This window comes from Hordeum vulgare, chromosome 3H (assembly GCF_904849725.1).
Source record: "Hordeum vulgare subsp. vulgare chromosome 3H, MorexV3_pseudomolecules_assembly, whole genome shotgun sequence".
In the NCBI taxonomy this organism is placed as follows: domain Eukaryota; kingdom Viridiplantae; phylum Streptophyta; class Magnoliopsida; order Poales; family Poaceae; genus Hordeum; species Hordeum vulgare.
In genome coordinates, this window is record NC_058520.1 from 352936357 (window position 1) to 352963914 (window position 27558).

Sequence of the window (27558 nt, forward strand, 5' to 3'; positions counted from 1 at the left end):
CATTTCTTTCCTTGCCCTTACGAGCTTTAGGCTATTTGCACTGGCGATGATGCTTGTCGGGTTTGTCGCCATTTTTTTTGACCAGGATGTCATCATCGACCCTCGGGGTGTCCACCATGTAGATGTCGTACATGGAGCTGGCAGTCCATCGTTCCATTATGGGAGGGCCACGTGATATGATAGCCGTGCCAATATCTTCGGATTTTTCGAAGGAGAAGTCTAACACATCGGTTAGATCTTTTATAGTGGCTATGAAGTGGGTGGTGGGTGGGGAATAGAGTTCCCCGCACCTAGACTCAGAGCTGAAAGGATCATGGATCGGGACTGAGCCGTCCGAACTATCCATGGCTTGCATTCGGGTCGGTGTCCCGTTTGACGACAGGAGATTTCTCGGACTACTCCTCCAAGCTTTGGTGGAGTTGACCTCCCTCGTGTCAACGTAAGAAGTGTGCTCGGTCGAGGTTACCCCCGGGCCTTCAAACACAATGGTCATATCTGGGCTCAAGGCCGGATCAAGAGTAGACACTATCCCTGACTCAAGGTTGGGGAGAAGACCTGAAGTTAGGGCTTCAGAGTTTTCGAGCTCTTCGGCCAAAGCCGATACCTCGAAGAGGATCAGATTCCTTGGGCGTCGGCGACATACTCTAAATCGCGAACATGAATCCCTCGACCGGGGTGAACCAGTTGATTTGGTGATGACCACCTTGACACGCAGGGTAGTACTGCCGAAAGCAAGGGTTTAGTCAGGGATGAAGATATCCTCGGCATTGCTGCTTCTGTTGGTGACCAAGCGACCATCGATCCTTTACACGATCCTTCAGCGGAGTTCTCAATGAAATCACCAATGCCGGTGTCAAAACCGTCTGATCTTTAGTAGGATGTCCGAACTGTGGATCTTGGGTCGATCGTTAACAAGGGATGAAGGAGATAATGTTTACCGAGGTTCAAGCCCTCTTGATAGAGGTAACACCCTACGTCCTGGTCTTGTTGTATTGATGAAGTAGTACGAAGTGCAATGTTGATCTATCTTGAGATTGACTATTGTGGTCTAAATCCTAAACGTAATGAGCTTAATGTGTCCTACGAACTATGGCCTCCTGGTTTATATATACAGCAGGCATACTAGGGTTATACAAAGTCGGTTACATCAAGAAAGGAATATGCCGATTACTACATCACCTTGGATTGTACGCCAAGTCTTCGAAAGAGTCCATCTTTATTCCAGCACCACCAATGATAATCGAACGACCGAGGAGTCCGGCCCATGAGAATAGATAAGCGGCCCGAGGACCCCTTAGTCCCGGACTCCCTCAACCCCCCTTGGCTTGGTTGGGTGCAAGCATCTATTTGTGTGTGCGTAGTTACCGTTGACGTTGTTTATGTTCTATCTCCTTTTGATTCAATGAACTTGGTTCTTAGGTGAGGAAAATACAATCTTCTACTATACTGCTTCACCCTTCCTCTTCGACCAGAACCCAACATCTACAACAAGTAGCAGTTATGTGGGCCTGAAATTAGTATCGCACCAAAATGTTCATTAAGTGTTACAAAACATATATCTTAAGTTGCACGACAATGCGAAGCTATTTTTCCTGCAAAAGATGTGCTAGTGTAGCATGCCATGATCGTTTGAAATCAAGATTCCATGGATAGTTAAAATCCAATACGAAGGAACAATATCCTCTTGGAGATTGTGAAACTTAATGTGGATGCTTCTGTTGACCATGGCCTGCTATGGGGCATGATGGGGGTGGTCCTTAGAGATGATAAAGGCGGATTTATTGGAGGTGGTAACAACAAGATTGACTATTGTACAGATGTATTGATGACTGAAGCATTGATGCTCAAGTTTAGCCTAACACATGCACAAAAGGTGGGATGTAATCGCCTCATTATTAACTTGGACAATATGGAGGTGATTGGGACAAAGAAGGATGGAAGACGATCTGTGGATGCGACGGCAACAAAATTTGATGATTTATTTCATTATGCGTGTGATTTTGTAGTTACTAGAGTCGAAAATTGTAATAGAGAAACAAATAAAGTTGCTCACGAGCTTGCTAGACTAGTAAGATTTTCTCTGACTTCTGAATGGTTTTAACAACCATTATATGAAATAGTAATGTTCCTCGTAAATGATGTATTAGTTATTTCTAATGAATAACGTTAACATTTCATTTAAAAAAAACACTATCCTCTTGGTTTATTTATCCCAAATGATAAGTGCCACAATGCATAACATCCAAGAGCATTGTACGTGTGAGATCAGTTTTGAGTTTATTCATGAGTTATAAACAACACACTGAAACGTCCGGATTTCGGATGATCATATCTTGTCTATTATTTGTGACTTTTTAATCGTCAAAATTTGTTAGCGACAAAGGGTTGACTATCATATCGACCCTTATGTGTTGATCTCGGAGGATCATTATTTTTGTTCATGTATTTTCATATACAAGTGAAGATTATTGTTGGAGGTTGTAGGAGGAATCAAGCAGATGAACAGTTGATCAGGCATCGCCGTGAAAGATTGGGCAATGTGCACACACGAATCAGCCTAAAGTTAGATTGCGCTTCATCAATAATAAATCGGTTGGTTTGTCTGTGCGGTTGGAAAACCCTACTTGCTCCGCGTTGCGGCCAATTGCCGCGGCTTCGCACACACAATGCAAGCGAATATGATCTTTGCCGGCCCATTAACAGTTGCGGGGATACCGGTTTTGGGAACCATCTAGACTTTCCTAGCCATTTTTTTGGTTTTGGGAACTTTCTAGAAGATTCCCTGAACCGGTTTTTCTTTTTTTCTTTTTCTTTTTTCTTTTTTTGCTTTTCTTTTTTCTTTTTTCTTTTTTGTTTCTGTTTAAAAAATGTTCTAGAATTTGAAAAAATGTTCCGTAATTTGAAAAAATGTTCTAGAATTTGAAATTTTTTCCGGAATTTCAAAAAATGTTCCCGGATTTATAAATATGTTGTGGAATTTGAAAAATTGTTTCGAAAATTGAAAAATTGTTCCAGAATTTGAAAGAATATTCTGGAATTTGAAAAAATGTTCCCGAACTTTAAAAATGTTTCGAAATTTGAAAAAATGTTTTGTAAATTTTATCAAAATGTTTTGAATCTTTTCTAAAAATGTTTCGAAATTTGAAAAAATCTTCCGAAATTTGAATTATTTTTCCAGAATTTGGAAGAATGTTCCGGAATTTGAAAAAATGTTCCGGGATTTGAAAAATGTTCTTCATTTTCTAAAAAATGTTTGCCTTTTCAAAAAATATTCATAAGTTTAAAAAATGTTCGTGTTTCAAAAAGTGTACGTAAGTTAAAAAAATGTTCCCGATTTAAAAAAATATTTACAAATTTGGAAAAATGTTCTTTTCTAAAAATAGTTGTTCTATATTTTTAAAATGCTCCTATTTCAAATTTATTTGTGTTCTTATAAATTCTGCAGAAAGCCAAAAAGATTTCCATTTAAAAAATTTATTTGTAAATACAAAGGTTGTTTCAGTTTCATAAATTCAAAAAAAAAAGTAACCTTTAAAAAAAAGAGAAAGAGAAACACAAAAGAAAATAAAGAAGAAGAGAAAAAAAAGAAAAAAGATGGAAAATAACTTAAAAAAATGAAAAAAACAAATTTGGTTAACTTGCCGGCCTAGTTGCTCCGCTAGCGACAGCGGACCAGTCGCTTCATCCCTCCTGTGCGAAGCCATCACTATTGAACGAAAAATGCGTCCACTAGGAGCTCCTTGTGTGGTTCACCCAAACCTTCACAACACAAATAGCGGTCAACCATCTGAGCTAGTCGTGTAATGTCATGACATGAGTTCGTTCGTCCATGAAAAGTGGGACACGAGCTGTGCAAAAAAGGGCTAGCAAAAAAATATTACACCTGAGCATCTACATGCTTGGCTCAGGCTCGACCAGATGAAGACGAACCTGGAGGAGGTGGCTCGGCGAGTCGTTCGTTGGAGGATGGCGGCGACGGCAATCCGGCCATGGTGTGGACCCCTCCGAAAGGTATGTCTTCCAAAGCTTACACTTTATTAGGGAAGATTCCGATAATGTGGTGCAAAGGAAGAACACAAGGCGGACACCGGTGGCGTGATACGTCTTCAACATATATTTAATTTTTTATGGTTTCATTCTATTATCTTGTTAAACTTTGGAAGTTTTGTATGCCTTTTATATCCTTTTTGGGACTAACTTATTAACTCAGTGCCAAGTGCCAGTTCCTGTTTTTTCCGTGTTTTTGACCCTTTTCAGAGGAGGATTTTAAACGGAGTCCAAACGGAACGAAACTTCCAAAAAGATTTTTTCCGAAACAGAAGAAGATCGGGGAGCCTCAGAACCAGGGCAGGGGGCCACCAGGGACCCCACAAGCCCCCTAGCCGCGGCGAGGGGGGCTCGCGCCTCCCAGGCTTGTGGGCTCCCTGGGCCACCTCCGCCCTAGGTCTTCCGCCTATATATTCCCAAAAATTCCACAAAAAATCAGGAGATCATCAAAAGTACTTTTCCGCCGCCGCAAGCTTCTGTCTCCGCAAGATCCCATCAGAGGCACGTTTCGGTGCCCTGCCGGAGGAGGGATTCAGATACGGAGGGCTTCTTCATCAACACCATGACCTCTCCGATGATGTGTGAGTAGTTCACCATAGACCTACGGGTCCAATGCTAGTAGCTAGATGGCTTCTTCTCTCTCTTGGATCTTCAATACAAAGTTCTCCATGATCTTCATGGAGATCTATCCGATGTAATCTTCTTTTGCGATGTGTTTGTCGAGATCCGATGAATTGTGGATATACGATCAGATTATCTATGAATCTTATTTGAGTTTCTTCTGATCTCTTATTTGCATGATTTCATATCCTTGTAATTCTCTTTGAATTGTGGGTTTTGTTTGGCCAGCTTGATCTATGATTCTTGCAATGGGAGAAGTGCTTGCTTTTGGGTTCATACCATGCGGTGACCTCACCTAGTGACAGAAGGGGTAGCGAGGCACGCACCGTGTTTTTGCCATCAAGGGTAAAAAGATGGGGTTTTCATCATTGGTTTGAGATTATTCCTCTACATCATGTCATCTTGCTTAAGGCGTTACTTTGTTCGTCATGAACTCAATACACTAGATGCATGTTGGATAGCGGTCGATGTGTGGACTAATAGTAGTAGATGCAGAAAGTAACGGTCTACTTGTCTCGGACGTGATGCCTATATGTATGATCATTGCCTTAGATATCGTCATGACTTTGCGCGGTTCTATCAATTGCTCGACAGTAATTTGTTCACCCACCGTAATACTATTTTGAGAGAAGCCCCTAGTGAACACTATGGCCCCCGGGTCTACTCCACACCATATTTTCAGCCTTACTCTTTTACTTCGTTGCACTTTCTTCCTTTAGATCTCACTTTGCAATAAATCTTGAAGGGATTGACAACCCCTTTATAACATTGGGTGCAAGCTCGTTTGTGTTTGTGCAGGTACTCTGGACTTGACGAGATTCTGCCGCTGGATTCATACCTTGGTTCTCAAACTGAGGGAAATAGTTACTGCTCTTGTGATACATCACCCTTTCCTCTTCAAGGGAAAAACCGACGCAAGCATGTCTCCATCAACGTATCAATTTTTGGAGCTCTTATTTGAGAAGTAGCAAGAAGAATTTCTAGTGCCATTGCCGGGGAGGATCAAGTCAAGAACTTATCCAAGTAAGTGTCGCAAGCTCATCTCTTGCATTTACTTTTTTGCCTCTCGTTTTCCTCTCCCCCACTTATGAAAAACAAAAATTTACAAAAAAATATTTGCCTTTTCTTCGTTTGCCTCTTTCGCTCGCCCTTTTCTCTCTCTTGCTCCTTGTTCGCTTGTGTGCTTACTTGCTTGCTGAAGTCACCATGACTGAAAACACCAAACTGTGTGACTTCTCGAATACTAATAATAATGATTTTATTAGTACTCCAATTGCTCCCCCCACTAGTGTAGAGTCATACGAAATCAATGCCGCTTTGCTGAATCTTGTTATGGAAGAGCAATTCTCCGGCCTTCCTAGTGAACATGTCGCATCCCATCTTAATACCTTCATTGAGCTTTGCGATATGCAAAAGAAGAAAGATGTGGATAATGATGTGATTTAATTGAAGCTTTTTCCTTTCTTGTTGCGAGATCGAGAAAAAACTTGGTTTTCGTCTTTGCCCAAAAATAGTATCGATTCTTGGGATAAGTAAAAAGATGCTTATATATCCAAGTATTTTCCGCCGGCTAAGATTATCTCTCTCCGTAATGATATCATGAATTTTAAGCAACTTGATCATGAACATGTTGCACAATCTTGGGAGAGAATGAAATTGATGATTAGAAATTGTCCCGCTCATGGCTTGATTCTTTGGATGATTATACAAATCTTTTACACTGGCTTGAATTTCTCTTCTAGAAATATCTTGGACTCTGCCTCAGGTGGAACGTTCATGGAAATCACGTTAGGAGAAGCCACAAAACTCCTAGACAATATCATGACGAACTACTCTCAGTGGCACACTGAAAGGTGACCCTACTAGTAAGAAGGTACACGCTATAGAAGAAATTAACTCGTTCAGTGCTAAGATGGATGAGTTAATGAATTTGGTTGCTAGTAGAAGTGCTCCTTTAGATCCTAATGATATGCTCTTGTCTTCCTTGATTGAGAGTAGCAACGCTAGCTTGGACGTTAATTTTGTTGGTAGGAATAATTTCGGCAACAACAATGCTTTTAGAGGAAACTATGTTCCTAGGCCTTTTGCTAGTAACCCCTCTAATAACTTTGGAAACTCTTACAACAATACTCATGGAAATTACAATAGATTACCCTCTGATCTAGAGAGTAATATCAAAGAGTTTATCAACTCATAAAAGATTTTCAATGCGTCCATAGAGGGAAAACTACTCAAAATTGAGGATTTGGCTAAGAGCGTTGATAGAATGTCTAGTGATGTTGATGCTTGAAAGTTAGATGTGCTATTCCCAAGATCAATATGGATGAAACTTAGAAAGCTATGCGCGTTTCTATGAGTGAGAGCAAAGAAAGAACCGCCCAAATTCGTGCTAGACATGAATGGCTTAAAAAGGCGTGTTCTCGTGATAAGAATCAGGAGATCATAAAGTTCTTTGTGTGACTCCCATTGAATATGAATCCACTTCGTTTTCTTGTGTCAAACCCAATGATGATGGGGCTGGATATGAATCCACTTTGGTTGAAAAATGCCCCAATGATTTGGAGTCCATCTATCTTGATGCTAAAAGCATTGAAAGTGGAGTAGAAGATATTAAAACTTTGAGTAGTAATGAAATTACTACTTTGGATTTCAAGGAATTCAATTATGATAGTTGATCCTTGATTGAATGCATTTCCTTGATGCAATCCATGCTAAACTCTCCACATGCTTATAGCCAAAACAAGGCCTTTACCGATCATATCATCGAAGCTATGATAAAATCACTTGAAGAGAAACTTGAATTGGAAGTCTCTATCCCTAGAAAGATTCATGATGAGTGGGAACCTACTATCAAAATCAAAATCAAAAACTATGAATGCAATTCTTTGTGTGATTTGGGTGCTAGTGTTTCTGCGATTCCAAAGTCTCTTTGTGATGTTTTGGGTTTTAATGAAATTGAAGAGTGTTCTCCTAATTTGCATCTTGCGGATTCTACTGTCTAGAAACCCATGGGAAGGATCAATGATGTTCTTATTATTGCAAATAGGAACTATGTATCCATGGATTTCATTGTGCTTGAAATTGATTGCAATCCTACATGCCCTATTATTCTTGGTAGACCTTTCCTAAGGACTATCGGTGCTATCATCGATATGAAGGAAGGGAATATTCTATTTCAATTTCCTTTAAAGAAGGGCATGGAGCACTTTACTAGAAAGAAAATAAGATTTCCTTATGAATCCATGATGAGGGCTACTTATGGTTTGAGCACCAAAGACGACGATACGTGATTCTATCGCCTTATGCCTAGCTAAGGGAGTTAAACAATAGCGCTTGTTGGGAGGCAACCCAATGAATTTATCTTTTTATTTATGTTTTGTTGCATCCACACCATCATAATTCGGTTATGATTGTATTTTTATGCTTCTTTTTGTGTTTGAGCCAAGCAAAACCTTTATGACTAGTCTTGGTGATGGTTGTTTGATCCTGTTGGAAAAAAGACAAAAAAAATTCGCTCATGAGATGATTTTTCATTTTTATTAAGAAAGAGCTTTTGAGTTTATTAGTTTTGCTGCTGGTTGATATACCTTTTGCCCAGGCAGTCATAATTGTTCAGAATTTTTGAGGTACCAGAAGTATACGAAGTATACAGATTGCTACAGACTGGTCTATTTTTGACAGATTCTGTTTTTTGTTGAGTTGGTTGCTTGTTTTGATGAAACTATGGATAGTATCGGGGGGTACTAGCCATGGAAAAGTGATAATACAGTATCCTAACACCAATATAAATAGAAATCAAGATTTCTACAGTACCTAAAGAGGTGGTAGTTTGTTTTCTTGTGCTAATGTTATCACAAGTTTCTGTTTAAGTTTTGTGTTGTGAAGTTTTCAAGTTTTGGGTGATATTCTAATGTACAAAGAGATAAGGATTGGAAAGAGCTCAAACTTGGGGATGCCCAAGGCCTCCCAAGCCAAATTCGAGGACACCAAAAAGCCTAAGCTTGGGGATGCCCCGGGAAGGCATCCCCTCTTTCGTCTTCAATCCATCGGTAACATTACTTGGAGCTATATTTTTATGCACCACATGATATGTGTTTTTCTTGGAGCGTCTTGTATCGTAGGAGTCTTTTCTTTTTGTTGTGTCACAATCATCCTTGCTGCACACCTTTTTGAGAAAGAGAGAGATGAACTCATCGCGAATTTCCTAGAATGCTCACATTGCTTCACTTATATCTTTTGAGCTAGATAATTTTGCTCTATGTGCTTCACTTAGATCTTTTAGAGCACGGCGGTGCGTGACTTGGTAGTTATCTTGTGCTATGAAAGTAGTCCCATAGGTGATAGGTACCCAAAGAGGATACAAAAACCTCCATATTCATGTGCATTGAGTAGAAAGAGAAGTCTTGATTCCTCTCAATTAGTTTTGAGACATGGAATTGGTAATATTAAGAGTTATGTTAGTAGGGTGTTGTGAATCTAGAAATACTTGTGTTGAAGTTAGTGATTCCCGTAGCATGCACGTATGGTGAACCGCTATGTTAGGAAGTCGGAGCATAATTGATCTACTGATTGTCATCCTTTGTGTTGAGGTCGGAATCGCGTGATGGTTAACAACTACCAACCCTTCCCCTAGGAGTATGCGTTTAGCACTTTGTTTTGATTACTAATAACAAAATTCGCAACAAGTATGTGAGTTCTTCATGACTAATGTGAGTCCATGGCATAGATGCACTTTTACCTTCCACCATTGCTAGCCTCTCTTGTGCCGCGCAACTTTTACTGGTACACAAACCCACCATATGCCTTCCTCAAAACAGCCACCATACCTACCTACTATGGCATTTTCATAGCCATTCTGAGATATATTGCCATGCAACTCCCACCGTTCCGTCTCATGACTTGTGTCGTCACTCTCATATTGCCATTGCATGATCGTAAGATAGCTAGCAAGATGTTTCAACGTCATACGCCAAGCTAGATCGTTGCACATCCCGGTACATTGCCGGAGGCATTTCCCATAGAGTCATCATCATTCTAAGCTTTGAGCTATGAGTAAATAAAAGTTTGATGATCATCATTATTAGAGCATTGTCACATGTGAGGAAATAAAAAAATGGAGGCCAAAGAGCCCAAATAAAAAAATAAAAAAAAGAGGCCCAAGTGCCCAAAAAAAGAGAAGAGAGAAAAAGAGAGAAGGGACAATGCTACTATCTTTTTCCACACCTGTGCTTCATAATAGCACCATGTTCTTCATGATTGAGAGCCTCTCGTTTTGTCACCACCATATACTAGTGGGAATCTTTACTATATAACTTGGTTGCATATTCCAATGATGGGATTCCTCAAAACTGCCCTAGGTCTTCGTGAGCAAGCAAGTTGGATGCACACCCACTAGTTCTCCTTTTGAGCTTTCACATACTTATAGCTCTAGTGCATCCCTTGTATGGCAATCCCTACTCATTCACATTGATATCTATTAATGGGCATCTCCATAGCCCTTTGATACGCCGAGTAAATGTGACCATCTCCTCCTTTTTGTCTCACAACCACCACCACACTCTATTCCACCTATAGTGCTATATCCATGGCTCACGCTCATGTATTGCGTGATAGTTATAAAATGTTTGAGAAAGTAAGAGTGCGAAAACAATTACTTGGCCAATACTGGGGTTGTTTATGATTTACATTAGTTGTGTGAGGATGATGGAGCATAGCTAGACTATATGATTTTGTAGGGATAACTTTCCTTGGCCTTGTTATTTTGAATGTTCATGATTACCTTGCTAGTTTGCTTGAAGTATTATTATTTTCATGTCAATAACAAACTATTGTTTTGAATCTTACGGATCTGAACATTCATGTCACATGAATGTAGTTACAAAGGACAACTATGCTAGGTAGCATTCCACATCAAAAATTCAGTCTTTATCACTTCCCAACTCGAGGACGAGCAGGAGTTAAGCTTGGGGATGCTTGATACGTCTCCAACGTATCTATAATTTTTGATGGTTTCCTCCTATTATCTTGTCAAACTTTGGAAGTTTGGTATGCCTTTTATATATTTTTTGGGACTAACTTATTAACTCAGTGCCAAGTGCCAGTTCCTGTTTTTTCCGTGTTTGTGACCCTTTTCAGAGAAGGATTTTAAACGGGGTCCAAACGGAACGAAACTTCCAAAAAGATTTTTTCCGAAAGAGAAGAAGATCGGAGATCCTGAGAACCACGACAGGGGGCCACCAGGGACCCCACAAGCCCCCTAGTCGCGGCCAGTGGGGCCCGCGCATCCCAGGCTTGTGGGCTCCCTGGGCCACCTCTGCCCTAGGTCTTCCACCTATATATTCCCAAAAATTCCAGAAAAAATCAGGACATCATCGAAAGTACTTTTCCGCCGCCGCAAGCTTCTGTCTCCGCAAGATCCCATCTGGCGCACGTTCTGGTGCCATGCCAGAGGCGGGATTCGGATACAGAGGACTTCTTCATCAACACCATGCCCTCTCCGATGATGCGTGAGTAGTTCACCATAGACCTACGGGTCCATTGCTAGTAGCTACATGGCTTCTTCTCTCTCTTGGATCTTCAATTCAAAGTTCTCCATGATCTTCATGGAGATCTATCCGATGTAATCTTCTTTTGCGGTGTGTTTGTCGAGATCCGATGAGTTGTGGATTTATGATCATATTATCTATGAATCTTATTTGAGTTTCTTCTGATCTCTTATTTGCATGATTTCATATCCTTGTAATTCTCTTCGAATTGTGGGTTTTGTTTGGCCATCTTGATCTATGATTCTTCCAATGGGAGAAGTGCTTGGTTTTGGGTTCATACCGTGCGGTGACCTCACCCAGTGACAGAAGGGCTAGCGAGGCACGCATCATGTTGTTGCCATCAAGGGTAAAAAGATGGGGTTTTCATCATTGGTTTGAGATTATCCCTCTACATCATGTCATCTTGCTTAAGGCGTTACTCTGTTCGTCATGAACTCAATACACTAGATGCATGTTGGATAGAGGTCGATGTGTGGAGTAATAGTAGTAGATGCAGAAAGTATCGGTCTACTTGTCTCGGACGTGATGCCTATATGTATGATCATTGCCTTAGATATCGTCATGACTTTGCGTGGTTCTATCAATTGCTCGACAGTAATTTGTTCACCCACCGTAATACTATTTTGAGAGAAGCCTCTAGTGAACACTATGGCCCCGGGGTCTACTCCATACCATATTTTCAGCCTTACTCTTTTACTTCGTTGCACTTTCTGCCTTTAGATCTCACTTTGCAATCAATCTTGAAGGGATTGACAACCCCTTTATAGCGTTGGGTGCAAGCTCGTTTGTGTCTGTGCAGGTACTCCTTACTTGACGAGATTCTCCTAGTCGATTGATACCTTGGTTCTCAAACTGAGGGAAATACTTACTGCTCCTGTGCTGCATCACCCTTTCCTCTTCAAGGGAAAAACCGACGCAAGCAAGTCTCCGTCAACGTGCCAATTTTTGGCGTTGTTGTTTGAGAAGTAGCATGGCGCCGCTGCCGCCGCCGGTGCTGGACCCGACCGAGGAGATCCGGGAGGCGCACGTGAAAAGTTTGACTGAGATTTTGGGCCTTGATGGGCTTGTTGTGGAAATTTCAGGCTTGGGTTCCCCATGCAGTGGGTATTTGGCCCAGTGTGAATCCCAGCTTTTTATTTCTGCTCATCTTGAAAATACCGAGCCTGGGTCCAGCGATGATCGTTCTATACGCACGTCTGCTTCACCTAGGGTTTTCGCTCGACATGGCTTTCCTTCGCTGATATTGGGACGTACTCCCAGGATTCAGTACGCGGGTGCTCCGACGCTTATGGCTGGACGTGGTAACGGACAGCCGCCACCACCCAAGGGGCCGCCGGCTAGGGCCGATGCCCAACGACCTCCGCCTCCTGTTAGGGACAGTCAGGCGGCAGCCATGAGCGCTGGTATGCAGGGACCCAGATCGCTTGGGACTAGTCGTTGCCGCGGGACCTATGGACCGAGCCAAAGCTTTTCAGTGCAGGAGTATGGTGGACACTACGATCGCCGGGGTAACAATTTCAATGCCTCATGGGGAGGTGATGGTGTGCACCATGGTTCTTCTTCCACCAGCGCTGGCCGAGGTGACGGAGGTGTTGGAAATATGCCCTAGAGGCAATAATAAATTAGTTATTATTATATTTCTTAGTTCATGATAATCGTTTATTATCCATGCTATAATTGTATTGATTGGAAACACAATACTTGTGTGGATACATAGACAAAACACTGTCCCTAGTAAGCCTCTAGTTGACTAGCTCGTTGATCAAAGATGGTCAAGGTTTCCTGGCCATAGGCAAGTGTTGTCACTTGATAACGGGATCACATCATTAGGAGAATCATGTGATGGACTAGACCCAAACTAATCGACGTAGCATGTTGATCGTGTCATTTTGTTGCTACTGTTTTCTGCGTGTCAAGTATTTGTTCCTATGACCATGAGATCATATAACTCACGGACACCAGAGGAATGCTTTGTGTGTATCAAACGTCGCAACGTAACTGGGTGACTATAAAGATGCTCTACAGGTATCTCCGAAGGTGTTCGTTGAGTTAGTATGGATCAAGACTGGGATTTGTCACTCCGTGTGACGGAGAGGTATCTCGGGGCCCACTCGGTAATACAACATCACACACAAGCCTTGCAAGCAATGTGACTTAGTGTAAGTTACGGGATCTTGTATTACGGAACGAGTAAAGAGACTTGCCGGTAAACGAGATTGAAATAGGTATGTGGATACTGACGATCGAATCTCGGGCAAGTAACATACCGAAGGACAAAGGGAATGACATACGGGATTATATGAATCCTTGGCACTGAGGTTCAAACGATAAGATCTTCGTAGAATATGTAGGATCCAATATGGGCATCCAGGTCCCGCTATTGGATATTGACCGAGGAGTCTCTCGGGTCATGTCTACATAGTTCTCGAACCCGCAGGGTCTGCACACTTAAGGTTCGACGTTGTTTTATGCGTATTTGAGTTATATGGTTGGTTACCGAATGTTGTTCAGAGTCCCGGATGAGATCACGGACGTCACGAGGGTTTCCGGAATGGTCCGGAAACGAAGATTGATATATAGGATGACCTCATTTGATTACCGGAAGGTTTTCGGAGTTACCGGGAATGTACCGGGAATGACGAATGGGTTCCGAGAGTTCACCGGAGGGGGGCAACCCACTCCGGGGAAGCCCATAGACATTTGGGGGGGTCACACCAGCCCTTAGTGGGCTGGTGGGACAGCCCACCAATCCCCTATGCGCCAAGAGAGAAAAAATCAAAGGAAAGAAAAAAAAAAGGAAGAAGTGGGAAAGGGGAAGGACTCCCTCCCACCAAACCAAGTAGGACTCGGTTTGGGGGGGGAGTCCTCCCCCCTGGCTCGGCCGACCCCTTGGGGATCCCTTGGACCCCAAGGCAAGGTCCCCCTCCCTCCTCCTATATATATGGGGCTTTTAGGGCAGATTTGAGACGACTTTCTCACGGCTGCCCGACCACATACCTCCATAGTTTTTCCTCTAGATCGTGTTTCTGCGGAGCTCGGGCGGAGCCCTGCTGAGACAAGATCATCACCAACCTCCGGAGCGCCGTCACGCTGCCGGAGAGCTCTTCTACCTCTCCATCTCTCTTCCTGGATCAAGAAGGCCGAGATCATCGTCGAGTTGTACGTGTGCTGAACGCGGAGGTGCCGTCCGTTCGGTACTAGATCATGGGACTGATCGCGGGATTGTTCGCGGGGCGGATCGAGGGACGTGAGGACGTTCCACTACATCAACCGCGTTCTCTAAACGCTTCTGCTGTACGATCTACAAGGGTACGTAGATCACTCATCCCCTCTCGTAGATGGACATCACCATGATAGGTTTTCGTGCGCGTAGGAAAAATTTTGTTTCCCATGCGATGTTCCCCAACAGGAGGTGGCTGGGGACTCAATGGCCCTCCTGGCTTGTTCATCGAGGGAGCAAAGGGACCGCTATACCGCGAGCGCCCCGTGCAGCGCCCGAATCATGGTGGGCGCGGGGGTGGGAGACGGACCTACCCGCGTCGGGATCCACCTGAGGCTGGGACGAAACCAACGATAATCACTAATGGTGCGGGCACCAGTTCTGCATCTCTGACGGGAGCAACCATGGAGGCGGTTCGTGCTCTAGCTGGGGTGAAAGTGCCTACTGTCAAGGGTGCTGCTAGTCGGTATATGGTGTCAGATAAAGCCAGTGATTAGTCTGATGGTGAGAGAGCTATGAAGTGGCCTCGTGAGAAAGAAAAGATGACGTGCTACCGATGCGGAGGACAAGGGCATTTTGTGGCTGAGTGCTCGGTTGATTTATGTGACTTATGTCGTAAGCCAAGGCATGAGACGGGAGAGTGTCCTTTACTCCTGGGGCCGAAGCCAGTGGTTACTATTTATGGGGCTTGCTCTGTGGATCTTATGTTGTTTGAGTCTCCTCGCTCTACATAGACTACACTAACTCCGGAGAGTTCCCGGACGGGTGTGATTCAGGTGACCCGTGGAACGATGACTACGAACCAGGTTGTTTAGCGCATGCGCGAGTTGGTATCTGCTAGCTTCCACTAGGACCCGATCGGGTTGGACGACCATTCTTTCAGGATAGATTTTCCTACTAAGGAAGACCTTGCGATGCTGCTGAAGTTTGGAATGAGTAGGGTTCCAAACAACAACTGCGTTCTTGAGTTTGACGCGTGGACTCAGAAGGAACCTGAGGGAACTCCATTATCTCAGCTTTGGGTCAGGTTCATTGGGGCTCCACGTGCGGCTATAGATGATTTTTTGGTAACTTGGAGTCTTGGTTCTCTGATTGGGAAAACAGAGAGTGGCGCGTCTACTGGTTAGCGTGGTTAGCATCGAGCATATCCCAGACATTGTCAGATGGACTTATGATGGCAGGAGCTTTGACTTGGATATTGAGAAAGTGGAGAGTGAGCACTTTCAGGAGTTGACGCGGCACATCGATATGGATACTGACGATGGTCATAATGGAGATGGGAACTAGGACAAGGGTTCGAATCAAAGGGATGCTTCTGATAGGGGTCCGGCACCAAAGGCCAAGTCAGCTGATACTGTTTCTATAAAGGAGACACCACCTGGGGCCACCTTGACTCATTAGCTGAGGTTTGGGTCATTTGGGTCTTCTTAGGCCCCGGGTCGACTTTGGGGTGTCAGGGCGGAGTCGGATGATCTGGTGGAGCAGGAGCTTCCACCACTATCTCCACCTAACACTCTGAGTGCATTGGGGGAGGGGGGTTGTCGCCTTCCGTGAGACCAACGCTGGAGGAGGTCCCGCCGAGGAGGATCGAGAGCTCTCCCCCATAGTCCAGCTTCTCGGGATAGGTTTGCCGCTCGTCCTCACTCACGACGGCGAACGGGCAGAGTGGGTCTTCTAAACAACATGTTCTTTCTGGGGCTTCAGATGCGGTTGGGATGCTGGCAGGAGGCCATACCCCAACTGCTTTGTTCACGCGGCGCTCTACTGGGGGCGTGGTAGGAGACCACAACCCAGCTAGGGGCGTGTCTGTTCGGGGCGGAGCTGATGGGCAAGTTCGCTTGCCTAGCCACGTGATGGGTGACCGCGCGTTTGATGGCACCGCGCAGGCTAGTCCCGTCAGGCAGGAGGCAGGGGACCACGAACTGACGGGACCCACCGCAGAGGAGGTTATTGCCTTCAGAGGGATCCCCAACCCAGCGATGAGAGACAAGCGGACGAGCATGCGTCTCCAGACTCAGCCGGACGTAGATGATTTGTATATGGGTTGTGCCATGCAGGCGGCTACGCTTCGTGACATTGAGGCCACTTTAGGTATGTCCATCAATGCGAGCTGTTATATTATGCATTTTTCTGATGATGATACTATTTTAAATGCAAATGACTTCGGGGTATCTCTAGGTAATAGTAGTAAGGAGGTCTCAAAATCGGTGAATGATCTCTTAGACTAAGAAGCTGAGCGGGCTATGGAGATGATTAAATTTTTTGCGGCGGTAAAACCTATGAGTGACTCGGACATTACTGCATTAGGGATGGAGGCGCTAGAGGGTCTATGTGAGGACCTTACGCCACCACCTTTGATGCTTGAAGAGTTAGAAGTAACAGGTTCGGAGGGGTATATGGCTCCTTCGCAACAACAAGCTCGCGCACAATCTGACTCTGGTTGTATGGACATGATGACTGCTCAAGATAGGCCAAAACGCCCCTGGAAGAGGAAGATCTATCCTGAATCTACGGTTCACAGAAGCGCAAGACTTAAGACTGCAAAAAAATTCTATGATGAAACATGAAAGGAATCTTTTGGAATAGAAGAGGTCTAGCGGACTTGGCTAAAAGAAGATTTCTCGCGGAAGTAACACTTGAACACAAGCTGGATTTTATTGCACTTTTGGAAACCAGTAGAGATAATTTTACGTCACAATTCCTTAGCACTCTCTCTGGTGGGATTGATTTTGATTGGCACTGTCTACCGCCAAGAGGAAAGTCTGGTGGGATCTTACTTGGTGTAAGATGCGAGACGCTCGATGTCCGAAACGTAGTGTATGGGGACTTCACCGTCAAATTTAGGGTGCGCTCGAAGGAGGATGGGTTCCAATGGGCACTCATCGCAGTGTACGGAGCTGCCCAACCGGAACTTAAGATGGATTTCTTGGCTGACCTAGTATGGATGTGTGGAGCCGAGACGATTCCAATCTTAGTTGGGGGCGACTTTAATATCATTAGGTGTAGAGATGAAAAATAACGATAACTTTGATGCCATATGCTCATTCATGTTTAATATAATTATTGAAAGCGTAGACCTGCGAGAAATAGAGCTCTGGGGCAGAAAATTCACTTGGGCAAACAACTTGCCCAATCCAACATTTGAGAAGTTGGATCGGGTACTCACTAGTGTGGATTGGGAGCAGAAGTTCCCTCTCGTGACAGTAAGAGCTTTGCCAAGAGCGATTTCTGATCATACCCCACTGCTTGTTGACTCAGGGGAAGCAACACACACATGTAATAAAAATACTTTCTCTTTCGAGGTAGCCTGGTTTGAGAGAGAAGGATTTGTGGATATCATAGCCAGACAATGTGCTAGGGACACAGGGGGGAGATCGTAGTTGGATACATGGCAAAACAAAATTAGAAACCTGAGGCAGTTCCTTAGGGGCTGGGCAAAACATGAGAGTGGCAAATATAAGATGGAGAAAGAAAGATTACTCAATCTTATAAATAGCCTAGACTTAAAAGCCGAAATCACGATGTTAGATGACAATGAGAGGGCATTTAGAGCGGCGGCTGAGCAAGACCTCAAAGCTTCTCACAGAGGAGGAGTTTAAGTGGGCACTTCGAGCGAAAGCGCGACGTGTCATATTAGGTGATGAAAACATATAGTATTTCCATTTTATTGTGAATGGAAAACACAAAAAGAAAAAATATTCCAACTTGAGCAAGATGAAGGTACAATTGTAGGGAACAAAAACCTAAAATTGTATATCACTGAATATTATAAGCAACTGTTCGGGGCTCCCGATGACAATTATGTGTCCATGGATGAGAAGATGGTGGGTGATATTCCTCAACTAGGGACATATGAGAATGAGATATTAACCGCACCATTCACGGAGAAAGCGGTGTTTGAGGCTATATCACAAATGAAGAACAACAAAGCGCCTGGACCTGATGGGTTCCCGGCTGAGTTCTATAAGAGGTGTTGGCACATTATTAAGGGTGACTTACTTCCGATGTTCCTGGATTTGTTTAATGGACACTTGCAGCTTTTCCACCTAAACTTTGGGACAATCACGTTGTTGCCAAAGAAGGAGGGGGCGATGCGCATTGAACAATCCAGTCCTATTTGCCTGCTTAATGTGAGCTTCAAGACATTAACAAAAGTCGGGACAAATAGATTGACACAAATTGCGCATGTTGTGGTACAACTGAGTCAGACGAATTTCATGCCGGGAGAAACATACTAGAGGGTGTGGTTGTCCTTCATGAAACCCTGCATGAAATTCACTTTAAGAAACTAGACGGGGTTATGTTCAAGGTGGATTTTGAGAAAGCTTATGATAAGGTTAAATGGCCTTTCTCACAAAAGGCCTTACGTATCAATGGATTTGACGAGATATGGAGGAAGCACGTTCAATCCTTTGTACAAAAAGGTAGCGTTGGAATTAAAGTTAATGATGATATTGGGCATTACTTTCAAAAGCTAAAAGTCTCCGGCAGGGAGACCCAATGTCCCCCATCCTATTTAATATATTTGCGGATATGCTGGCAGTGTTAATAGGAAGGGCTAAGGAGAAAGGCGAGATAGGTGGACTAATACCACATCTAGTGGATGGTGGTGTGTCTATTCTACAATGTGCAAATGACACTATCTTGTTTATGGAACACGATATGGCAAAGGCAAGAAATATGAAGCTTATTCTCTGTATTTTCGAATAGTTGTCAGGATTGAAAATTATTTTTCACAAGAGTGAACTGTTCTTCTTTGGGAGAGCCAAAGACGAACAAGAAAGGTATAAAATATTGTTTGGTTGTGAATTGGGAAGCCTACCGTTGAGTTATCTAGGTATACCAATTCATCACCGTAATCTTTCAAACCAAGAGTGGAAGTGTATTGAGGATCGATTCGAGAAAAAGCTAAGCTCATGGAAGAGCGAGCTTTTGTCTTACGGAGGACGGCTAATATTGATTAACTCGGTGCTTACGGGTATGCCAATGTTCCTTCTGTCCTTCTTTGAGGTACCGGTAGGGGTATGCAAAAGGCTGGACTTTCATCGATCCCGCTTCTTTTGGCAAAGTGATGAAGTTAAGAGGAAATAAAGGCTTTCAAAGTGGGATATTATTTGCATACCCAAGGAACAGGGAGGAATGGGTATTGAGAATTTAGAGGTAAAGAACACGTGTCTGCTCAGTAAATGGCTGTTCAGGTTATCTATAGAGACAGAAGGTCTGTGGGTACATATTTTGCGTAATAAGTACCTACAGTCTAAAACCTTGGCCCAGGTCACAGTCAGACCCAATGATTCACCATTTTGGAATGGCATGGCACAACTGCTTTGCACAGGCCGGAATCGACCTCACCTTGATTCCTTCAGCGGAGGAATGCTTGGTAGATTGGTGGACAGAGCGACATGATCGGGTGGTGTCAAAACAATGAAAAGGTTTCGACTCCTTGGTCCTTTTGATTTGCTGGCAATTATGGAAGAACCACAACGGTCTAGTTTTTGGCCGCAGCACCGAGTGCACTATACCACAGTTTACCTCAATGGTGTTTGACACGCTTCGTTCTTGGGTTTTGGCGGGATGTACTGGAGCTAGCGTCTTCTGTGAGTAATAGATTTTAGCTTGGGAGTCGAGTAGTCAGGGCCGGCCACCGCAAGCAAGTCTACACCTTTCCGCCGCTTTGCATCCGTTGCAACTTGGAGGGCCATTCATCCGGCCAGTGCAAGAGGCCCAGCAGCCCCACCCCGGTCGAGGAGCTACGTCGCGCCGCCGCGGCTAAAGTTGCACGGATGGAGACCGGATCCCCGCCGACGTTTGGTTCTAGGCGTGTTCCGCTGGACCCTTGCAAGAACGCGATGTCGGCGCCGCCGGCATGATTCTTGCCAAGTGTCCCTCTGGCCCACCCCGCGCCTCCTATGCTGCCGGTGGTGGCACCGGGTGACAACATTTGCGTCCTCAGGCGCTCCCAGGTCATGGACAACATGGAGGACAGACTCAGGCTGGCTGCGGTGGTGTATGTGTTGGAAATATGCCCTAGAGGCAATGATAAATAGTTATTATTATATTTCCTGTTTAAAGATAATCGTTTATTATCCATGCTATAATTGTATTGAATGAAAACATAGATACATGTGTGGATAAATAGACACAACAATGTCTCTAGCAAGCCTCTAGTTGGCTAGTCAGTTTATCAAGGATAGTCAAGGTTTTCTAACTATGTGCAAAGTGTTGTTGCTTGATAACTGGATCACATCATGAGGGCAATCATGTGATGGATTAGACCGAAACTATGAACGTAGCATATTGATCGTGTCATTTTATTGCTATTGTTTTCTGCGTGTCAAATATTTGTTCCTATGACCATGAGATCATATAACCCACTGGCACCGATACCTTATGTGTATCAAACGTCACAACATAACTGGGTGACTATAAAGGTGGTCTACAGGTATCTCCGAAGGTGTGTGTTGGGTTAGTATGGATCAAGACTAGGATTTGTCACTCCGTGTGACGGAGAGGTATCTCGGGGCGCACTCGGTAATACAACATCACACCTAAGCCTTGCAAGAAATGTGACTAAGTGTAAGTCACGGGATCTTGTATTACGAAACGAGAAAAGAGACTTGCCGGTAACGAGATTGAAATAGGTATGCGGATACCGATGATCGAATCTGGGGCAAGTAACATACCGAAGGACAAAGGGAATGACATACGGGATTGCCTAAATCCTTGACACTGAGGTTCAATCAATAAGTTATTCGGAGAATATGTAGGATCCAATATGGGCATCCAGGTACCGCTATTGGATATTGACCGACGAGCACCTCGGGGCATGTCTGCATAGTTCTCGAACCCGCAAGGTCTGCACACTTAAGGTTCGGCGATGTTTTAGTATAGTTGAGTTATATGTGTGGTTACCGAATGTTGTTCGGAGTCCCGGATGAGATTACGGACATCACGAGGGTTTCCGGAATGGTCCGGAGACGAAGATTGATATATAGGATGACCTCATTTGATTGCCGGAAGGTTTTCGGGCATTACTGGGAATGTACTGGGAGTGACGAATGGGTTCCGGATGTTCACCCGGAGGGGGCCAACCCACCCGGGGAAGCCCATAGGCCCTAGGTGTGGCGCACCAGCCCTTGGTGGGCTGGTGTGACAACCCAATAAGGCCTATGCGCAAGGGATAATAAAATCAAAGAGAAAAGAAAAAAAAGAGGTGGGAAGGAAGGGAACGACTCCACCTTCCAATCCTAGTTGGAGTAGGATTGGAGGTGGACTCCTCCACCTCCTTGGCCGGCGCACCCTTGGGGTCTTGGACCCCAAGGCAAGCCTCCCCTCCCCTCCTCCTATATATAATAGATTTTTAGTGCTGATTTGAGACAACTTTTGCCACGGCAGCCCGACCACAAACACCACAGTTTTTCCTCTAGATCGTATTTCTGCGGAGCTCGGGCGGAGCCCTGCAGGAGTAGATCCTTCACCACCACCGAAGCGCCATCACGCTGCCGGAGAACTCATCTACTTCTCCGTCTTGCTTGCTGGATCAAGAAGTCCGAGATCATCGTCGAGCTGTACGTGTGCTGAACGCTGAGGTGTCGTCCGTTCGGCACTAGATCGGAGCGGATCGCGGGATGGTTCGTGGGACGGTTCGCGGGGCCGATCGAGGGACGTGAGGACATTCCACTACATCAACCGTGTTTCTTAACACTTCCTGCTATGCGATCTACAAGGGTATGTAGATCCAAATCTCCTCTCGTAGATGGACATCACCATGATAGGTCTTCGTGCGCGTAGGAAATTTTTTGTTTCCCATGCGATGTTCCCCAACAGTGGCATCATGAGCTAGGTTCATGCGTAGATGTAATATCGAGTAGAACACAAAGGTTTTTGTGTACGGCGATGTTCGATTTGCTGCCCTCCTTAGTCTTTTCTCGATTCGGCGGTATTGTTGGATTGAATCGGCCCGGACCGACATTATTCGTACGCTTACGAAAGACTGGTTTCATCGCTTGACATGCAACCTAGTTGCATAAAGATGACTAGCGGGTGTCGGTTTCTTCAACTTTCATTGAATTGCATTTGACCAAGGTGGTCCTTGGAGAGGTTAAATAGCAATTTGCTCATCTCCTTGTGGTTTTTGCTTAAGTAAGATGCGATCTACTATATACCCATAGCAACCACGTAAAACATGCAATAACAATTAGAGGACGTCTAACTTGTTTTTGCAGGGTATGCTTGTGATATGCTATGGACAATAACGTGATGTGATATATTGGATGTATGAGATGATCATGTTGTTATAGTTAATATCGACTTGCACGTCGATGGTACGGCAACCGGCAGGATCCATAGGGTTGTCTTTAAACTAACATTTGTGCTTGCAGATGCGTTTACTATATTGGTAGGACGTAGCTTTAGTAGTAATAGCATGAGTAGCACGACAACCCCGATGGCGACACGTTGATGGAGATCATGATGATGGAGATCATGGTGTGGCGCCGGTGACAAGAAGATCGTGCCGGTGTTTTGATGATGGAGATCAAGAAGCACATGATGATGGCCATATCATGTTACTTAAGAATTGCATGTGATGTTAATCCTTTTATGCACCTTATTTTTCCTAGAACGATGGTAGCATTATGAGGTGATCTCTCACCAAAATTTCAAGACGAAATTTTGTTCTCCCTGACTGTGCACTGTTTCTACAGTTCGTCGTTTCGAGACACCACGTGATGATCGGGTGTGATTGACTCAACGTTCACATACAACGGGTGCAAAACAGTTGCACACGCAGAACACTCGGGTTAAGCTTGACGAGCTTAGCATGTGCAGACATGGCCTCGGAACACATGAGACCGAAAGGTCGATCATGAATCATATAGTTGATATGATTAGCATAGGGATGCTTACCACCGAAACTATCCTCAACTCACGTGATGATCGGACTTGAGCTAGTGGAATTGCATCAGGTACCACTCAAATGACTAGAGAGATGTACTTTTTGAGTGGGAGTTTAGCAAGTAATTTGATTAGTTAAACTCTAATTATCTTGAACATAGTCTAAGTCCACTTTGAAAATATTTGTGTTGTAGATCAATGGCTCACGCGACAGTCACCCTAAATTTTAATACGTTCCTAGAGAAAGCTAAGTTGAAAGATGATGGAAGCAACTTTGTAGACTAGGCTCGTAATCTTAAGTTGCTCCTGCAAGCTGGGAAGAAGGATTATGTCCTTAATGCTGCGTTAGGAGATGAACCACCCGCCGCGGCTGACCAAGATGCTAAGAATGCTTGGTTAGCACGCAAGAACGACTACTCAGTAGTTCAATGTGCAGTCTTGTATGGCTTAGAGCCGGCACTTCAACGTCGCTTTGAGCGTCATGGAGCATATGAGATGTTCTAGGAGTTGAAGTTTATCTTTCAGAAGAACGCCCAGACCGAGAGGTATGAGACCTCCTATAAATTCCATGCTTGCAAAATGGAGGAGAATTCGTCTGTTAGTGAACATGTGCTCAAAATGTCTGGGTACTCAAACCGTCGAGCTGAGCTGGGGATTGAACTCAGGCAAGAGGCTATCACTGACAGAATTCTTCAATCACTGCCACCAAGCTATAAGAGCTTTGTGTTGAACTATAACATGCAAGGGATGAACATGTCACCCGGCGAGTTATCCGCGATGCTAAAAGTCGCAGAGTCAGAACTCCGTAAAGAGCATCAAGTGTTGATGGTGAATAAGACCACTAGTTTCAAGAGAAACGACAAAGGAAAGAAGGTTAATTCAAATAAGAGCGGCAAACATGTTGCCAATCCGACTAAGAAGCCCAAAGTTGGACCTAAGCCTGAAACGGAGTGCTATTATTGCAAGAGTATGGGTCACTGGAAGAGCAACTGCCCCAAGTATCTGGCTGATAAGAAGGCGGCCAAGGAAAAATCAGGTATATTCGATATACATGTTATTGATGTGTACTTAACCAGCTCTCGTGGTAGTGCTTGGGTATTCTATACCGGTTCTGTTGCTCATATTTGCAACTCGAAACAGGAACTGCGGAATAAGCGAAGGCTGACGAAGGATGAAGTGACGATGCGCGTGGGAAATGGTTCCAAGGTTGATGCAATCGCCGTCGGCACAGTTTCACTTCAGTTACCATCAGGATTAGTTATGAACTTAAATAAATGTTATTTAGTGCCTGCGTTAAGCATGAACATTATATCTGGATCTTGTTTATTGCGAGATGGTTACTCGTTTAAGTCAGAGAATAATGGTTGTTCTATTTCTATGAGTAATATCTTCTATGGTCATGCACCCTATGTGAGAGGATTGTTCATATTGAATCTTGATAGTGATAATACACATATACATAACATTGAGACCAAAAGAGTTTGAGTTAACAATGATAGCGCCATGTTTTTATGGCACTGCCGCTTATGTCATGTTGGTGTAAAGCGCATGAAGAAACTCCATACTGATGGACTTTTGGAGTCACTTGAGTTTGATTCACTTGACACGTGCGAACCATGCCTCATGGGCAAGATGACTAAGACTCCGTTCTCCGGAACAATGGAGCGTGCAAGTGACTTGTTGGAGATCATACATACCAATGTGTGTGGTCCGATGAGTGTGGAGGCACGCGGCGAATATCATTTTTTTCTCACCTTCACTGATGATTTGAGTACATATGGTTATGTCTACTTGATGAAGCACAAGTCTGAGACATTTGAAAAGTTCAAAACAATTTCAGAGTGAAGTCGAAAATCATCATAACAAAAAGATCAAGTTCCTACGGTCTGATCGTGGGGGTGAATATCTGAGTTTCGAGTTTGGTGCTCACTTGAGACAGTGTGGAATTGTTTCACAGTTGACACCGCCTGGAACACCACAGCGTAATGGTGGGTTCGAACGTCATAATCGTACTTTATTAGAGATGGTGCAATCAATGATATCTCTTACTGATTTGTCATTATCATTTGGGGTTATGCATTAGAAACAGCTGCATTCACTTTAAATAGGGCACCATCAAAATCCGTTGAGACGACGCCATACGAACTGTGGTATGGCAAAAGATTAAAGTTATCATTTCTTAAAGTTTGGGGATGTGATGCTTACGCCAAAAAGCTTCAGCCTGAAAAGCTGGAACCCAAAGCGGAAAAGTGTATCTTCATAAGTTACCTAAAAGAGATAGTTGGGTATACCTTCTATCTCAAATCCGAGGGAAAAGTGTTTGTTGCTAAAAACGGAGCTGTTCTTGAGAAGGAGGTTCTCTCAAAAGAATTGAGTGGGAGGAAGATAGAACTTGATGAGGTTGTCGAACCTCTAATTCCTCTTGATGGTGGTGCAGGGCAAGGGGAAACCCCTGTTGCTGCGGCGCCGGTTGAGGAACAAGTTGATGATGATGATCATGAAACTTCGGATCAAGTTACTGTCGGACCTCGTAGGTCGACAAGATCACGTACTGCTCCCGGGTGGTATGGTAATCCTGTCTTGACGATTATGTTGTTGGACAAGAATGAACCTGCGAATTATGAAGAAGCAATAGTGGGCCCGGATTCCAACAAATGGCTGGTGGCCATGAAGTCCGAGATAGGATCCATGTACGAGAACAAAGTGTGGACTTTAGAATTACTACATGAAGGCTGCAAGGTTATTCAGAACAAATGGATCTATAAGAAGAAGACGGACGCAGACGGTAACATGACCGTTTATAAAGCTCGACTTGTGGCAAAGGGTTTTTGACAAGTTCAAGGAATTGACTACGATGAGACTTTCTCACCGGTAGCGATGCTTAAGTCTTTCCGAATCATGTTAGCAATAACTGCCTTATACGATTATGAAATCTGGCAGATGGATGTCAAAACGGCGTTCCTTAACGATTTTCTTAAGGAAGAGTTGTATATGATGCAACTCGAAGGTTTTGTCGATCCTAAGAATGCTGACAAAGTGTGCAAGCTCCAGCGATCCATTTATGGACTGGTACAAGCATCTTGGAGTTGGAATAAGCGTTTTGATCAGGTGATCAAAGCATTTGGGTTTATACAAGTGGTTGGAGAATCTTGTATTTACAAGAAAGTGACTGGGAGCTCTGTGGCGTTTCTAATATTATATGTGGATAACATATTGCTGATTGGAAATAACGTGGAGCTTTTGGAGAGCATAAAAGGTTACTTGAATAAAAATTTCTCTATGAAGGACCTAGGAGAAGCTGCTTACATTCTAGGCATTAAGATCTATAGGGATAGATCGAAACGCCTGATAGGACTTTCACAAAGCACATAGCTTGATAAAGTTTTAAAGAAATTCAAAATGGATCAGTCCAAGAAAGGGTTCTTGCCAGTGTTACAAGGTATAAAATTGAGTAAGACTCAGTGCCCAGCAACCGCGGAAGATAGAAAGACAATGAGTTATGTGCCCTGCGCTTCAGCCGTAGGTTCTATCATGTATGCAATGATGTGCACTAGACCAGACGTCAGCTTGGCCATAAGTATGGCAGGCAGGTTTCAGAGTAATCCAGGAATGGATCACTGGACGGCGGCCAAGAATATTCTGAAGTACCTGAAAAGGACTAAGGAAATGTTTCTCGTGTATGGAGGTGACAAGGAGCTCGTCGTAAAAGGTTACGTCGACGCAAGTTTTGACACCGATCCGGACGACTCTAAGTCACAAACCGGATACGTATTTATTCTTAATGGGGGTGCGGTAAGCTGGTGCAGTTCCAAGCAGAGCGTCGTAGCAGATTCTACATGTGAAGGGGAGTACTTGCCCTCTCGTAGGCGGCAAAGGAGGGTGTCTGGATGAAGCAGTTCATGACAGATCTTGGAGTTGTGCCGAGCGCCCTAGATCCATTAACTATGTTATGTGACAAAACTGGTGCCATTGCCTTAGCAAAGGAACCAAGGTTTCACAAGACGACTAGACACATCAAACGACGCTTCAACCTCATCCGCGACTACGTCGAGTTAGAGGACATGAATATTTGCAAAGTGCACACGGATCTGAATGTAGCAGACCCGCTGACTAAACCTCTTCCACGGGCAAAACATGATCAGCACCAGAACTGTATGGGTGTTTGATTTATTACAATGTAAATCGCATGGCGATGTGAGGACTAGATTATTGACTCTAGTGCAAGTGGGA